Raw genomic sequence first — 15188 nt, 5'->3', positions numbered from 1 at the left:
AGGTAACTAGTACAGAACCATCCCAGTGATGTTATTAGGTAGTAACTAGTATAGAACCATCCCAGTAATGTTATTAGGTAGTAACTAGTATAGAACCATCCCAGTAATGTTATTAGGTAGTAACTAGTATAGAACCATCCCAGTAATGTTATTAGGTAACTAGTATAGAACCATCCCAGTAATGTTATTAGGTAGTAACTAGTATAGAACCATCCCAGTAATGTAACTAGTATAGAACCATCCCAGTAATGTTATTAGGTAGTAACTAGTATAGAACCATCCCAGTAATGTTATTAGGTAACTAGTATAGAACCATCCCAGTAATGTTATTAGGTAACTAGTATAGAACCATCCCAGTAATGTTATTAGGTAGTAACTAGTATAGAACCATCCCAGTAATGTTATTAGGTAACTAGTAAAGAACCATCCCAGTAATGTTATTAGGTAGTAACTAGTATAGAACCATCCCAGTAATGTTATTAGGTAGTAACTAGTATAGAACCATCCCAGTAATGTTATTAGGTAGTAACTAGTATAGAACCATCCCAGTAATGTTATTAGGTAACTAGTATAGAACCATCCCAGTAATGTTATTAGGTAGTAACTAGCATAGAACCATCCCAGTAATGTTATTAGGTAGTAACTAGTATAGAACCATCCCAGTAATGTTATTAGGTAGTAACTAGTATAGAACCATCCCAGTAATGTTATTAGGTAACTAGTATAGAACCATCCCAGTAATGTTATTAGGTAACTAGTATAGAACCATCCGAGTAATGTTATTAGGTAACTAGTATAGAACCATCCCAGTAATGTTATTAGGTAGTAACTAGTATAGAAATATCCCAGTAATGTTATTAGGTAACTAGTATAGAATCATCCCAGTAATGTTATTAGGTAGTAACTAGTATAGAACCATCCCAGTAATGTTATTAGGTAGTAACTAGTATAGAACCATCCCAGTAATGTTATTAGGTAACTAGTATAGAACCATCCCAGTAATGTAACTAGTATAGAACCATCCCAGTAATGTTATTAGGTAGTAACTAGTATAGAACCATCCCAGTAATGTTATTAGGTAGTAACTAGTATAGAACCATCCCAGTAATGTTATTAGGTAACTAGTATAGAACCATCCCAGTAATGTTATTAGGTAACTAGTATAGAACCATCCCAGTAATGTTATTAGGTAACTAGTATAGAACCATCCCAGTAATGTTATTAGGTAACTAGTAAAGAACCATCCCAGTAATGTTATTAGGTAGTAACTAGTATAGAACCATCCCAGTAATGTTATTAGGTAGTAACTAGTATAGAACCATCCCAGTAATGTTATTAGGTAACTAGTATAGAACCATCCCAGTAATGTTATTAGGTAGTAACTAGTATAGAACCATCCCAGTAATGTAACTAGTATAGAACCATCCCAGTAATGTTATTAGGTAGTAACTAGTATAGAACCATCCCAGTAATGTTATTAGGTAGTAACTAGTATAGAACCATCCCAGTAATGTTATTAGGTAACTAGTATAGAACCATCCCAGTAATATTATTAGGTAACTAGTATAGAACCATCCCAGTAATGTTATTAGGTAACTAGTATAGAACCATCCCAGTAATGTTATTAGGTAACTAGTATAGAACCATCCCAGTAATGTTATTAGGTAACTAGTATAGAACCATCCCAGTAATGTTATTAGGTAACTAGTATAGAACCATCCCAGTAATGTTATTAGGTAACTAGTATAGAACCATCCCAGTAATGTTATTAGGTAACTAGTATAGAACCATCCCAGTAATGTTATTAGGTAGTAACTAGTATAGAACCCTCCCAGTAATGTTATTAGGTAGTAACTAGTATAGAACCATCCCAGTAATGTTATTAGGTAGTAACTAGTATAGAACCATCCCAGTAATGTTATTAGGTAGTAACTAGTATTGAACCATCCCAGTAATGTTATTAGGTAGTAACTAGTATAGAACCATCCCAGTAATGTTAGTAGGTAACTAGTATAGAACCATCCCAGTAATGTTATTAGGTAGTAACTAGTATAGAACCATCCCAGTAATGTTATTAGGTAACTAGTACAGAACCATCCCAGTAATGTTATTAGGTAGTAACTAGTATAGAACCATCCCAGTAATGTTATTAGGTAGTAACTAGTATAGAACCATCCCAGTAATGTTATTAGGTAACTAGTACAGAACCATCCCAGTAATGTTATTAGGTAACTAGTACAGAACCATCCCAGTAATGCTATTAGGTAACTAGTACAGAACCATCCCAGTAATGCTATTAGGTAACTAGTACAGAACCATCCCAGTAATGTTATTAGGTAACTAGTATAGAACCATCCCAGTAATGTTTTTAGGTAACTAGTATAGAACCATCCCAGTAATGTTATTAGGTAGTAACTAGTATAGAACCATCACAGTAATGTTATTAGGTAGTAACTAGTATAGAACCATCCCAGTAATGTAACTAGTATAGAACCATCCCAGTAATGTTATTAGGTAGTAACTAGTATAGAACCATCACAGTAATGTTATTAGGTAGTAACTAGTATAGAACCATCCCAGTAATGCTATTAGGTAACTAGTACAGAACCATCCCAGTAATGTTATTAGGTAACTAGTACAGAACCATCCCAGTAATGTTTTTAGGTAACTAGTATAGAACCATCCCAGTAATGTTATTAGGTAGTAACTAGTATAGAACCATCCCAGTAATGTTATTAGGTAGTAACTAGTATAGAACCATCCCAGTAATGTAACTAGTATAGAACCATCCCAGTAATGTTATTAGGTAGTAACTAGTATAGAACCATCACAGTAATGTTATTAGGTAGTAACTAGTATAGAACCATCCCAGTAATGTAACTAGTATAGAACCATCCCAGTAATGTTATTAGGTAGTAACTAGTATAGAACCATCCCAGTAATGTTATTAGGTAACTAGTACAGAACCATCCCAGTAATGTTATTAGGTAGTAACTAGTATAGAACCATCCCAGTAATGTTATTAGGTAACTAGTACAGAACCATCCCAGTAATGCTATTAGGTAACTAGTACAGAACCATCCCAGTAATGTTATTAGGTAACTAGTATAGAACCATCCCAGTAATGTTTTTAGGTAACTAGTATAGAACCATCCCAGTAATGTTATTAGGTAGTAACTAGTATAGAACCATCACAGTAATGTTATTAGGTAGTAACTAGTATAGAACCATCCCAGTAATGCTATTAGGTAACTAGTACAGAACCATCCCAGTAATGTTATTAGGTAACTAGTACAGAACCATCCCAGTAATGTTTTTAGGTAACTAGTATAGAACCATCCCAGTAATGTTATTAGGTAGTAACTAGTATAGAACCATCACAGTAATGTTATTAGGTAGTAACTAGTATAGAACCATCCCAGTAATGTAACTAGTATAGAACCATCCCAGTAATGTTATTAGGTAGTAACTAGTATAGAACCATCACAGTAATGTTATTAGGTAGTAACTAGTATAGAACCATCCCAGTAATGTAACTAGTATAGAACCATCCCAGTAATTTTATTAGGTAGCTTAGTATAGCTATGAGTCACTCGGGCAAAGGATTCAAAAGCATGCCAAGGTTATTTTCTATGAATATAGAGCTATGATAGTCAAAATGTATTATTTTACACTGCATGATAGCAATATGACGATAGCTTTAGTACATTAGCTATCTTGTACCAGGCAGGGAAATTCACGGTAGCTATTGTCAACCATGTAGCTAAGTTAACTAGCTAGCTACCTTGACATTGTTAACATTAGCTACCCTTCTGGCCGACAACGTGAATATTTTTTTTATTACAATATAACTATTAGAGTTACAATGCATTTTGTTACGTTACAGCTTTATATTCTAAAATTGATTAAATAGTTTTTTCCCCTCATCAATCTACACACAATACCCCATAATGACAAAGCAAAAACATAACATTTACATCAGTATTCAGACCCTTTCCTCAGTACTTTGATGAAGCACCTTTGTGGGCGATTACAGCCTAGAGTCTTCTTGGGTATGACGCTACAAGCTTGGCACACCTGTATTTGGGGAGTTTCTCCCATTCTTCTCTGCAGATCCTCTCAAGCGCTGTGTCAGGTTGGATGTGGAGCGTCGCTGCACAGCTATTTTCAGGTCTCTGCAGAGATGTCTGATCGGGTTCGCCCCAGTCTGAGGTCCTGACCACTATGGAGCAGGTTTTCATCAAGGATCTCTCTGTACTTTGCGCCGTTCATCATTCCCTCGATCCTGACTACTCTCTCAGTCCCTGCAGCTGAAAAACATCCGCATAGCATGATGCTGCCACCACCATGCTGCACCGTAGGGATGGTGCCAGGTTTCCTCCAGAGCTGACGCTTGGCATTCAGGCCAAAGAGTTCAATCTTGCTTTCATCAGACCAGAGAATCTTGTTTCTCATGGTCTGAGAGTCTTTAGGTACCTTTTGGCAAACTCCTAGCGGGCTGTCATGTGCCTTTCACTGAGGTGTGGCTTCTGTCTGGCCACTCTACTATAAATGCCTGATTGGTGGAGTGCTGCAGAGATGGTTGTCCTTCTGGAAGGTTCTCCCATATCCACAGAGGAACTCTGGAGCTCTGTCAGTGTGACCATTAGGTTCTTGGTCACCTCCCTGACCAAGGCCCTTCTCCCCGATTGCTCAGTTTGGCCGGACGGCCAGCTCTAGGAAGAGTCTTGGTGGTTTCAAACTTCTTCCATTTTAAGAATGATGGAGGCCACTGAGTGTGTCAAGCCACCGGCCTCAGAGCTCTATTGACAATTCCTTCGACCTCATGGCTTGGTTTTTGCTCTGACATGCACTGTCAACTGTGGGACATTATATAGACAGGTGTGTGCCTTCCCAAATCATGTCCAATCAATTTAATTTACCACAGGTGGACTCCAATCAAGTTGTAGAAACATCTCAAGGATGATCAATGGAAACAGGATGCACCTGAGCTCAATTTCGAGTCTCATAGCAAAGGGTCTGAATACTTATGTAAATAAGATTTGTTTTTTATTTTTAATACATTTGCAAAAAAAAATCTGTTTTCGCTTTGTCGTAGGGTATTGTGTGTAGATTGGTGAGGAAAATGTATAATTTAATATATTTTAAAATAAGGCTGTAAATTAACGCAATGTGGTAAAAGGGAAGGGGTCTGAATACTTTCAGAATGTTCTGTTGTTCTAAAGTGGAATCAAGTTATATTCAATCTTGTCCTTAACTGTTATTGCATTGGCATCCACAGTCTCAAATTTCCTGACTCTGTTGGGTTGTCACTCGTTACCACAGCCACAAAATCTCAGAGTTTATGTTGATGCTACATCATAACAGCAGCAACTACCAATGAGATCTGCGGTTTCTGGGATATCGTGTTCAAATCCAGAGGGGTCTACAAAAACACCTATACACATATATTGTAGTTACGCAGGTAGAAAATAAAACATTAAAAAGGTGGCATGGCCAGTGGTCTGTGGGCCCAGGGCTGGATTAATGAAGGGGTTTACCTTTCACAGCAACTACATGACAAGAAAGAAAAGTTGGCCCAGGTGTTTTTCAAAATGGACATATCGTTGGGGATTAAACGCCATGGCAACTACATGAAGACAGAGAAAAAGTTGGCCCACGTGTTTGTCAAAATGGACATATCGTGCTACAGCAACTACATGACGAGAGAGAAGATAACACTGTCACTACAGTAAGTGGTCCCCTTTGTGGACATTGTTGATGTTTGATTAGATGATGATGTAAACAAACTCGTCAGTCAGGAAAGAAAGCCGACACGAAGAATCCACATATGTAGGTCAATCGTGAAATGTTATATATTTACACTATTGTCAAATATGCATTAGTTAATTATAGAGTGATATGTTGATTTTCAAAATAGATGGGTGTTATTTTGGTACAAAACATTAACGTCTTGTGTTTAATATTATAGATGACATCAATCATGAATATTACATATTGGGCAAAAGCCATGGTGAAAGTTGATAAGATTGTAAGGGGGTGGTTACAAATTCTCTTAAATTTGTTACAATTGACAAATTCTCTTGTCAACCTAAGGTCGGTACCTTAGAAAGAGCTGGCTGGATAAAGAATATTTATATTTGACATTCAATTGAATACCTGAAGTTCCTGGGCGGGCGAGTTGGCTGTATGCAGTGATGCGGCCTGGTGTAGATAAAATGCCAAGGCAGAATTCTTGTCCCATTCTGCCCTGATGACTGTCAACCTGAAAATGTATATTTCGGAATGAAAGAGGAGACAAAATGTGGAAAAGGGGGAAGGGGTCTGAATACTTTCCGAGTGCACTGAACATATTAAAGCCACTAAATACAGGCTATTAATTAAGTCACAACAATCCCGACATGAAGATTACAATTACCTGCGCATTAAACTACTGACAACGAACGCAAACTGTCAGTTAAATCCTAAACATAATGCATTGAAATAAATGGCACGTAATCAAATGAATAAATTACAATCACCAAAGACGCATACATGTTCATTTAGTTCTCTCCGGGTGACAGGTTTAGCCGAACAGAAATCTAGCTTTGTTGTTGTTGATGATGATGATGATGATGATGATAACTATGGGTAATGTATAGTGTCTATGCCAAATTGTCATACATTTTTCTTCCCTACCACAGATTCCCATAAGGTCTCAGATTCCAGGATGGGAAAAGGCTTACAAGAAAAAAACTGATGGAGATGGAATCAGACAGAGATGTCGATTTATATTGTTACTTGTAGTGTTAAAAAGGGAAGAAAAATATCAATTTGTTCTAAATTAGCTATCTAGGCTACTCACCTTACTATAGGCTACAGATTTGAGTCACCACTAAAATAGTTATTTTTGTTATTGAGTAGGCCTACATCTTTGTTTAATCTAATTCAACAAATGATTCATCTAACAATAAAACTCCTTATTATTTTGTAAGAAATGTAAAGGCGTTTTACAATAAATTTGACAAAAGTAGAAGCTCATCTTCTATTGTCATATTTATTGTCTGCAGTTGTCTTGATGTCCTTTGTATGTTTGATATGTTTGTACATACACAGAGCCGCAAACAACATTTCCCCATCGGGATGAAAAAAGTAATTATCTTTTCTTGTGATGAGGAAAGTATTGGCTAAGGGGTTAGAGAAAATGTATTTTCTTATTTGAAATGTATTTGCTCATTTTGAAATTATTATTATTATTTGTAATTTTTTTGCCAGAATAAACAATGTCGTGAATAACTGCTTTACCAACTCCAGTCAGCAGATGGCGATGTGAGTCATTCAGTTGATGCTTTTTACGTGACGTATAATCTAGTGGACGGGACGGGACTCTCCCTAAAAACAAAATGGTAACTAATTCAGCCACCTCGGTAGCTTACTGGCCAACATTAAACTGATGCATGGAAGCTCCTTTGATAATTTGTATATTAATCTGTGTTTTTAACACAACTTGTCTCTTAGTTAACTTAAAACGTAATTTGCTTGTTAAATGTACTACATTGTTAAGATTGATACTGAGCTTAGACTAGGCTAGTCACTAATGCTATCTAGCTAACATCCCTGACCATGAGCTCGCTAAAATACTCCCCCTCTGCCAAAGAAGAGGTCTGCTGGACAGAGAAAGAAGCTCTGGGGCTGAACATTGCCGTGAAAGAAGAAGAAGAGGAGGATGTTACAGTGATAGGAGAGGAAGAAGATTTCAGAATTAAAAAGGAGGAAGAAGAGGATATTACATTGAAAGAAGAGAAAGAACCTTTTGGAATGAAAGAGGGAATACAGTATGTAACAGTGGAAGAGGAGGAGGTAGAAGCTTCCAGAATTAAAAAGGAGGAAGAGGAGGATGTTGAAGAGAGAGAACCATTTGGAGTGGAAGAGGGGATAGAGGCTGTCACAGTGGAAGAGGAGGAGGTAGAAGCTTCCAGAATTAAAAAGGAGGAAGAGGAGGATGTTGAAGAGAGAGAACCATTTGGAGTGGAAGAGGAGGAGGTAGAAGCTTTCAGAATGGAAGAGGAGTATACCACATTGAAAGAGGAGGAGGCTGTTACAGTGAAAGAAGAGAAAGAACCGTTTGGAGTGGAAGAGGACGCTCCCTCAATAAAAAAGGAGTACATTTTGGGAGTGAAAGAAAAGGAAGAAATTGGGGAGGAGACTGAAGACCTGATTAACACCAGTGAGTATGGTCTTACAAACAGGGGCACAAACTCAGGCAGTTGTTGAACCAATGTGTGGTTTTTAAAGGGGCATTCTACTGAAGTTCTACACATGAATATGTTGTTCAGTACTGTAGGAAATGTTAAAGGATTATCTACGATTGGTACATGCATTTTTTACTTTTAAATTAATGATATGATATAGTTTATTGTCCATTTTACATGGAAATTAATTTAGGTACACAAACACAATACACTAGAAAACATCCAGTATGGAAAACTGGAAAGTTAGTACACAAGTCACACATCTCTTTGGCCTACTGTCTGACCGTGCATTGGGCCTACATCTGTCCTACTGTTCAGCAGCCTGATGGGCCTACATCTGTCCTACTGTTCAGCAGCCGGATGGGCCTACATCTGTCCTACTGTTCAGCAGCCTGATGGGCCTCTATCTGTCCTACTGTTCAGCAGCCTGATGGGCCTCTATCTGTCCTACTGTTCAGTGGCCTGATGGGCCTCTCTCTGTCCTACTGTTCAGCAGCCTGATGGGCCTCTCTCTGTCCTACTGTTCAGCAGCCTGATGGGCCTCATCTGTCCTACTGTTCAGGGGCCTGATGGGACTCTCTCTGTGCTACTGTTCAGCAGCCTGATGGGCCTCATCTGTCCTACTGTTCAGCAGCCTGATGGGCCTGCATCTGTCCTACTGTTCAGCGGCCTGATGGGCCTCTCTCTGTCCTACTGTTCAGCAGCCTGATGGGCCTCTCTCTGTCCTACTGTTCAGCAGCCTGATGGGCCTGCATCTGTCCTACTGTTCAGCAGCCTGATGGGCCTCTATCTGTCCTACTGTTCAGCAGCCTGATGGGCCTCACTCTGTCCTACTGTTCAGCGGCCTGATGGGCCTCTCTCTGTCCTACTGTTCAGCAGCCTGATGGGCCTCTCTGTCCAACTGTTCAGCAGCCTGATGGGCCTACATCTGTCCTACTGTTCAGCAGCCTGATGGGCCTACATCTGTCCTACTGTTCAGCAGCCTGATGGGCCTCTCTCTGTCCTACTGTTCAGCAGCCTGATGGGCCTTCATCTGGCCTACTGTTCAGCAGCCTGATGGGCCTGCATCTGTCCTACTGTTCAGCAGCCTGATGGGCCTACATCTGTCCTACTGTTCAGCAGCCTGATGGGCCTCTCTCTGTCCTACTGTTCAGCAGCCTGATGGGCCTGCATCTGTCCTACTGTTCAGCGGCCTGATGGGACTCTCTCTGTCCTACTGTTCAGCAGCCTGATGGGCCTCATCTGTCCTACTGTTCAGCAGCCTGATGGGCCTCTCTCTGTCCTACTGTTCAGCAGCCTGATGGGCCTGCATCTGTCCTACTGTTCAGCAGCCTGATGGGCCTCACTCTGTCCTACTGTTCAGCGGCCTGATGGGCCTCTCTCTGTCCTACTGTTCAGCAGCCTGATGGGCCTCTCTGTCCAACTGTTCAGCAGCCTGATGGGCCTACATCTGTCCTACTGTTCAGCAGCCTGATGGGCCTCTCTCTGTCCTACTGTTCAGCAGCCTGATGGGCCTACATCTGTCCTACTGTTCAGCAGCCTGATGGGCCTCTCTCTGTCCTACTGTTCAGCAGCCTGATGGGCCTTCATCTGTCCTACTGTTCAGCAGCCTGATGGGCCTGCATCTGTCCTACTGTTCAGCAGCCTGATGGGCCTACATCTGTCCTACTGTTCAGCAGCCTGATGGGCCTCTCTCTGTCCTACTGTTCAGCAGCCTGATGGGCCTGCATCTGTCCTACTGTTCAGCGGCCTGATGGGCCTCTCTCTGTCCAACTGTTCAGCAGCCTGATGGGCATCTGTCCTACTGTTCAACAGCCAAATGTGGCTGCCAGATTGAAACTTGCCCTGCTCCTATTCTTGCTGAACAGTGGGACCTTATATCTCCTTCAGGAGGTCAGCAGCTCAAAACCTAGAAAAAGGTTCTGTGTGGGGTCCTCTGATGTGCTTGGCCTTTATCCCATGTATCATAGAGGCCCTGAAGCCCCCGACACAGAGGAAGGGATGTTGTGTTGTTGAACTTGACATACAGGAAGTCCAGCGCCCACAACGTACTGCTGGGATCACCTGTAGGTGGGGGGGTTAGTCACAGACAAGGTGAGGCTGCATGCAATTAAAAGCAGAGGACAAGTCTAGGATGAGGATGTGCACATACCTAGACATTGATTCGTGGAGAATATAACTTATAAACATTAGGAGAAGAGATGAAAGGAGCAGATTTGACTCAAAGTAAGTGCTGTAGTTTAGTTTGAACAAATAAAATGGATCTGCCCACTGGTATCTGTTACCAGGACAACCAGCAGAGTTATGTTAATTGACATGAAGATAAACTGGTATATTTCCACCACAGTAGACAGTTCTGTTAGTTATTCTACATTGTAGAATAATAGTAAAGACATCAAAACTATGAAACACATGGAATCATGCAGTAACCTAAAAACTGTTAATCAAATGAAAATATCTTTGAGATTCTTAAAAGTAGCCAGCCTTTGCCTTGATGACAGCTTTGCATTCTCTCAACCAGCTTCATGAGGTAGTCACCTGGAATGCTTTTCCAACAGTCTTGAAGGAGTTCCCACGTGCTGAGCACTTGTTGGCTGCTTTTCCTTCACTCTGCGGTCCAAACCATCTCAATTGGGTAGAGGTCGGGTGATTGTGGATGCCAGGTCATCTAGATCCGCTAAGCACAAACCAGATGGGATGGCGTGTCACCGCAGAATACGGTTGTAGCCATGCTGTTTAAGTGTGCTTTGAATTGTAAATAAATCAGTGTCACCAGCGAAGCACCCCCACACCCACACCACACCTCGGAACCACACATGCGGAATTCATCTGTTCACTTATTCTACGCCTCACAAAGACACGGTGGTTGCAACCAAAAATCTTACATTTGGACTCATCAGACCAAAGGACAGATTTCCACCGGTCTAATGTCCACTACTCGTGTTTCTTGGCCCAAGCAAGTCTCTTCTTATTGGTGTCCTTTAGTAGTGGTTTCTTTGCAGTGATTCATGTATGTCTCCTCTGAACAATTGATGTTGAGATGTGTCTGTTACTTGAACTCTGTGAAACATGTATTTGGGCTGCAATCTGAGGCTGGTAACTCTAATGAACTTATCCTCTGCAGCAGAGGTAACTCTGGGTCTTCCTTTCCTGTGGCGGTCCTCATGAGAGCCAGTTTCATCATAGCGCTTGATATTTTTAGCGACTGCACTTGAAGAAGTTCTTGAAATGTTCTACATTGACTGACCTTCATGTCTTAAAGTAATGATGTAATCATTTCTCTTTGCTTATTTGAGCTATTCTTGCCATAATATGGACTTGGTCTTTTAAAAAATAGGACTATCTTCTGTATACCACCCCTACCTTGTCACAACACAACTGACTCAAACGCATTAAGGAAAGAAATTCCACAAATGAACTTTTACAAAGGCACACCAGTTAATTGAAATGCATTCCAGGTGACTACCTCATGAAGCTGGTTGAGAGAATGCCAAGAGTGTGCAAAGCTGTCAAGGCAAAGGATGGCTACTTTGAATCTCAAATATTAAATATATTTTGATTTGTTTAACACTTGTTTTGGTTACTACATGATTCCATATGTGTTATTTCATAGTTTTCACTATTATTCTACAATGTAGAAAATTGTATAAATAAAAGCCCCTGAATGATACTGTGTATTTACATATATTTGACTTTATTGCAGTGCATATATATATATATATATATATATATACGATACATACATTTTCACAACATTTTAATATATTTCTATGTATTATTTTTCTGTTTGTGTGCGGATGTACAGGCCGTCAAATCAAAGGCGCTCCTTCGATATAAAGTTGTTTTTGACAAAAAATGAAAAGCTATCAGTTTGTCACTTTCATGAGGTAATAATGAGTAATAACATGTTCAGCTTTGAATCCCATGGTAACGCTGGCGTGATTTAGTGCTTCCAAACTAGGGCTTATCACAATATTTTTTTCCATGGCAAAAAGGAAAACACGAAGCAGACTAAACTCTTCGGTCCTTTAAAAACCTGCTCTTTGTAAAATATTATGTGCTATAGCCATCATTAGGGCTGTTTTCCACAAAAAAAAGTTACATCCGTTTGGTGTTTTGCCACGATACTAACGAGTATTGCGATACTGGTATCGTCCCAGCCCTATTCCAAACCGTTTGAAACATTCTGTGTTTGAGCTACAGACTGCTACAGTCCCCCATTGGATCCGTCCGTTTCTTCAGCATCCGCCGATACCAACCATTAGTCTGTGTGATTTAACGATACCGAATCAAATGTTATTGGTCACATGGTTAGATGTTATTTTGATTGTAGCAAAATGCTTGTGTTTCTAGTTCCGACGGTGCAGCAATATCTAACATGTAATCTAACAATTCCACAACAACTACCTAATACACACAAATCTAAGTAAAGGAATGGAATAAGAATATATACATATAAATATATGGATGAGCAATGACAGAGCAGCATAGGCAAGATGCAATAGATGGTATAAAATATAGTATATACATATGAGATGAGTAATGCAAGATATGTAAACATTATTAAAGTGACTAGTGATTGATTTATTAAAGTGGCCAATGATTTCAAGTCTGTTTGTAGGCAGTCAACCACCTGAGCCACGGCCTGTTCACCCCACTCTCATCCAGAAGCAGAGGTCAGTACAGGTGCATCAAAGCTGGGACTGACAGACTGAAAAACAGCTTCTATGTCAAGGCCATCAGACTGTTAAATAGCCATCACTAGCCGGCCTCCACCCAGTACCCTGTCCTGAACTTAGTCACGGTCACTAGCCGGCTACCACCCGGTTACTCATCCCTACACCTTCTATATACATAGAATCACTGGTCACTTTAATAATGTTTGCATACTGTTTTACTCACTTCATATGTATATACTATATTCTATTTGTCAATGCCACTCCGACATTGCTCGTCCTAATATTTATACATTTCTTAATTCCATTATTTTACTTTTAGATTTGTGTGTATTGTTGTAAATTGTTAGATACTACTGCACTGTTGGAGCTAGAAACACAAGCGTTAAGCTACACCCGCAATAACATCTGCTAAATATGTGTATGTGACCAATACATTCTTATTTGATATTCATTTCCGACTAAGCAAACAATGTCTGTACTTAACTCATTTATTTTCTTGACATTAGTCAATAATACTCATGAATGCAACTTTTTAAGTCAAACCATTTTTCATTTTACTTGTGTCCTGAAAAGAATATGGTAAAATACTTAATTGTGAGGCTAAATGTGAGGGCTGGACATGCAGATAAATGAAAGTAGTGAAAAAAAACAGAATCCTGGGACCTTAGTAACTTCACTTCTCTTCGCATGACTAGCACATGAAGCATTTTCTACTGTCAAGTGTACCCAAAGGAGGATGTATAATGCTTCCATGAAACTGTCTCTTTCAACCTGCTCATAAGTATTTTTTTTATTTTATGGAAATGTTCTGAAAACTTTTATCATGTAGTGGTTTCATTCGGGTCTCTGTTTAACAAAATACTCTGTCTTTTACAGGAGAGAGACCAGACTCTCACTCTGACAAGAGTCCTTCAGGGGAACCAGACCCAGGGAAGAGTCCTTCGGGGGAACCAGACCCAGAGAAGAGTCCTTCAGGGGAACCAGACTTAGGGAAGAGTCCTTCGGGGGAACCAGACCCAGAGACGGCCAAACCAGTAGGACGACACTGCTGCTCCCACTGTGGAAGGAGATTTACCAAGTTACACAACCTAAAAGAGCACGAGAGGACACACACAGGAGAAAAGCCTTTCCAATGTTCCCAGTGTGGAAAGAGTTTTAGCCGGTTAGACAGCCTGAAAATGCATGAGAGAATCCACTCTGGAGAGAAGCCTTACCAATGCTCCTATTGTGTAATGAGTTTTTCACGATCACAGGCCCTCAAAAGGCATGAGAGGACACACACAGGAGAAAAGCCTTTTCAATGCTCCCAGTGTGGAAATAGTTTTACCCTGTTGGCACACCTGAAATCACATGAGAGGACACACACAGGAGAAAAGCCTTTCCAATGTTCCCAGTGTGGAAAGAGTTTTACCCGGTTAAGGACCCTAATTAGGCATCAAGGAATACACAAAGAAGGAAGGAAGACCTTCCATTGCTCTCAGTGTGGAAAGAGTTTTACTGAGTTATGGGGTGTGAAAATACATGAGAGAATTCACTCTACACACAGAGGAGAAAGGCCTTTCCAATGCTCCCAATGTGGAAAGCGTTTTACCCAGTTAGGGAACCTGAATTTACATAAAATAATTCACTCCGGAGATAAGCCTTACCACTGCTCTCAGTGTGGAAAGAGCTTTATCCGGTCATGCCATCTCAAAGAGCATGAGAAAACACACACAGGAGAAAAGCCCTTCCAATGTTCCCAGTGTGGGAAGAGTTTTGCTCGCTTATGGAACCTAAAGAGCATGAGAGGATACACACAGGTGAGAAGCCCTACCACTGCTCTCATTGTGGAAAGACCTTTTCCCGATTAAGGGAACTGAAATCCCATTATATTTCACACACTCTTATCCAGAGACAATAACAATTGGTGAATTCACCTTAAGGTAGCTAGGTGAGACAACCACATATCACAGGCATAGTAAGTACGTTTTCCCTTCATAAAGTAGTTCTCAGCGAAGTCAGTGCTAGTAGGAAAAGACAAGTTCAGGTCAGATTTATTGAAGATACTCTTTCAAGAGGTAGGGTCATCGTGGTTTTCGGGAAGATGGGCTGGGACTCCGCTGTCCTGACATTAGGGTTCCGTTATTGGGGTACCAGGACAGAGAGGAACTTTGACTGGGATGATTGGGAGCTGGTGAGAGGGGCCAAGAGACCAGAGATGGCATAACGGAGTGCTCGGGCTGGTTGGGTTGTAGGTAGGGAGGGGCAGTTCCCTTGTATGCACCAGGGTCTTGAAGTG

General features: G+C 40.4%; 1 protein-coding gene and 1 pseudogene across 1 annotated transcript in view; both read left to right on the top strand.

Annotated features, from left to right (window-relative positions):
- LOC115178195 (zinc finger protein 658B-like) overlaps positions 1-15188 on the top strand; it is a 1063446-nt gene that overhangs the window by 978699 nt on the left and 69559 nt on the right. The window lies entirely within an intron of this gene.
- LOC115178792 (zinc finger protein 436 pseudogene) lies at positions 7033-15116 on the top strand (annotated as a pseudogene).

Source organism: Salmo trutta, chromosome 38, assembly GCF_901001165.1.
Source record: "Salmo trutta chromosome 38, fSalTru1.1, whole genome shotgun sequence".
NCBI classification, from domain to species: Eukaryota; Metazoa; Chordata; class Actinopteri; order Salmoniformes; family Salmonidae; genus Salmo; species Salmo trutta.
Note: the sequence above shows the minus strand (reverse complement) of the source record. Positions and strands in the feature narration are given on the sequence as shown.